At 37.0% G+C, this 3,031-nt stretch overlaps 1 pseudogene; it reads left to right on the forward strand.

The window, feature by feature from the left end:
• The first annotated feature begins 2,031 nt into the window (after positions 1–2,031).
• LOC114515842 lies at positions 2,032–2,655 on the forward strand (annotated as a pseudogene).
• The last annotated feature ends 376 nt before the right edge of the window (positions 2,656–3,031 follow it).

Here is a 3,031-nt window from a genome sequence, read left to right on the forward strand (position 1 = left end):
CCGGACTCAGATGAAAACAGCCTTTAATTATTACGACCGACTAGAATGATAGTTGTAAACAATCACAAATTGATTTGCATGCATTATTCTGTTAACAATTAAAGCAATCAACAAATTTGATGTTTTTGCCAGTAAATATGCATATGTCCCTGCTAAAGCTAGTCCTTTTCTTTAAACTAGTTAGGACGAATTTTCATCTCTGTCCTTTTCATTGAATAAAGGATGCTAGGGTGCCACCTGTGCCATTTCAGGTACAGGTCTGTGAGGTTGGAATGATGACAGTTGTTGTACCACAAAGCTCCTTTACAATATGTTGCACAATTGGTTCCATAAACATCATTGTCCTACCCTTGGCAGCGAACTCCGTTTGATTGAGGAAAGTAAGAGAATCAGCTGCGTCACCTTATAAGAAATACAAAAAACTCGGCATGCAGCTGGCATGGCGAAATTGGCTAAATTGCAGGCAAGCTATTTCTGCGCTCCTTCGTTACCCTGGAAACACACACAAACTTTATAGTACCAGTACAATCAGTTATCAGTTAGGATTTCAGTTTAAATTGTCTATTTTTTCTCAATCTCAAAATAGCGTTATTACTTATAAGTAAAGCTGTTGTACTGCGAGTGCATTACCACACAGTTGTCCACCATCACTAGCTCTTGTAGTGCTGAACACTTCTTATGATTGTTCAAACTATGGTTTTAATCAACAGTTTTAAAAAATTGATATATATCTATAATATAATTATGGTGTTCTCGTTAACTATCACTAAAGTACCGGGTTTTCATGCATTGTTCTGTTTACGATTCAAAAACCCTACAAACGTAACGTTCTTGGAAGCCAATATGTTTATCTCTCCTAATCTTAAAACTGGTTCGGACGAATTTTCATCTCCGTCTTTTTCAGTGAATAATCGTGCCAATAACTCCATACTATCCCAGTGTCATGCATCAGACCCGCATCTAGGTACAGGCCATTGAGGTTGTGCATTAGTCGTTAAGTGCATTAGTCGATAAGTGCAATATTCAACAAGAGTATGACATCGCAATAAAAATGATAAAATATTCAACGTCTAGTCGTTGATATATAAAAGTAACAGAATGAAATTTTCCGTGCTGCAGTAATGCACAGCGGACGCTCCAGCGTTCAGAAGACAAAAATGTTGCGTCCTTCTTCTGCTACTCGTGCGTGATTTTTGTCTTTTTTTTCTTTTCCAAACCAGAAATAATTACTGCACATATGCGCTTGCTCATTGCAATAAATAGAGTATAAATATATTCATAACTAGCATAATTACGCCCAGATCTGCTGACTTATAACCTGCTTTGTTGATTGCATGTAAGCGTCATTTCAGCGACTGCTTGTCAAAGTAAGCACAGTTGACGACCTCGTTGCATTTCCAAAGGTCTCTTCACACAAATCGAATTTTGTTGGATCATATTCCCTTCTGATGGATGTTGGAAGGAAGGACAATTGAAGTAAACTTCCTCCCCTTAGCCTCTTATGCACGCATTATCATACGTTATTATTTATTTAAAACTAATGCACAGCCTTTTAATCCCTATCAGCCCATGCATGTGTGGAACCGTCATGTCTAACGAACGACGTCATAGCGTCAAATAAGCGCTGCTTTCCGCTGTTGCGTTCTTTCTACATTCGTACACGCACGTTAAACTTAAAAATCATTTAAATGAAATCAACGATTGAATCTATGAATGCTTTGGGTTAGATAATGTTGAAGATTTGGTGATTTTTTCAGCAATAAAAACAGTTTTATAGTAACTTAGAAGTTCTTTTCATTCCAACTCTCTTACGATTTTCTACTGATTCCTTCGTAAACCGATTGTTTAAATCATGAATGTATGAATGTGCACCCTCTTACGTTTATAGAATATGCTGAAGTACACTGCTGCTCAGTTTGCGTAAGAATTTTCTATACATATACATGAAAATTTAACTCTCTCTAAAGACTAGAACAGTCAAATAGTTTGAATTGCCAACGTCAGTTTTCATCGTTCCAAGTCAGATGAAAAATGAGCATCGACGGTGGAGGCGGGACCGTGTTTCAAAGACGAGAAAAGGGAAGTCAAGATTTCTACCTTGGATGGTCAGACTATAAAGCAGGCTTTGGTGATCTTAACGGCGAGTTTCGGCTGGGTCTTGATAAAATACATCGTTTGTCCAAATCTGGCCAAAATTTTTTAATAGTTGATTTGATGGATTTCAAGGGCGCTAAACGTTACGCTAAGTATGGAACATTTAGTGTGGCTGATGAATCAGACAAATACAGATTAAACATTGGCAGTTATTCAGGTAAAGTAAGATCTATAGATTCTTAGTGTAAATTATGCATGTGGGCAATGAATGTTTTAAAAACTAAAAATCTACACTACTTATAAGCATACATAATCATCGTCATATATCAGAATTAAATGGCGAACTGAAAAAAAGTTAGCCATTTTTTACTGTTTTTCATTTAGGTGTTTTATTATATATTCTTAAAAGGTGACGCAGGGGACACTCTTACTATCCATAATCAAATGCAGTTCTCAACCAAGGATAGTGACAATGACGTTTGGAGTGGTGATTGTGTTGAGACATGGAGGGGAGCTTGGTGGTACAAGCCCGCCGCACATGAGAGCTATCAACTGAACTAAATAAATACCTCGCGAGTCTGTTAGCTCAGCAAGTTTCTCTCGTGTGCTGGGTTTTAAATCCCCTTTAGTTTAATTAGACGTTGAGTAAAACGTCGTCCTGAATGGATAATCTGTACTTCTACGCATTAGCTTTTTGGTAATTATGATGTTAATAATTGTCATAATAAATCTAATAAAACATTAATGAACTCAAGCAAGTAAAGTTTTTGACAACACGTACGTTGACCGGAAGTAAAGTTTTTGTTTTTCACCAATCACAATCCTTGACCCAGTCTTTTGACATTGCTCATGCCATTCGTGTTGTCTAAAACTTCATGTAAGCTCGACAAACGTTTATTTATTAGCAAACGTTTTACACTAGTCGTAATCCGTGAGG

This window comes from Dendronephthya gigantea, unplaced genomic scaffold (genome assembly GCF_004324835.1).
Source record: "Dendronephthya gigantea isolate DGI-Jeju-01 unplaced genomic scaffold, DenGig_1.0 000005F, whole genome shotgun sequence".
NCBI lineage: Eukaryota > Metazoa > Cnidaria > Anthozoa > Malacalcyonacea > Nephtheidae > Dendronephthya > Dendronephthya gigantea.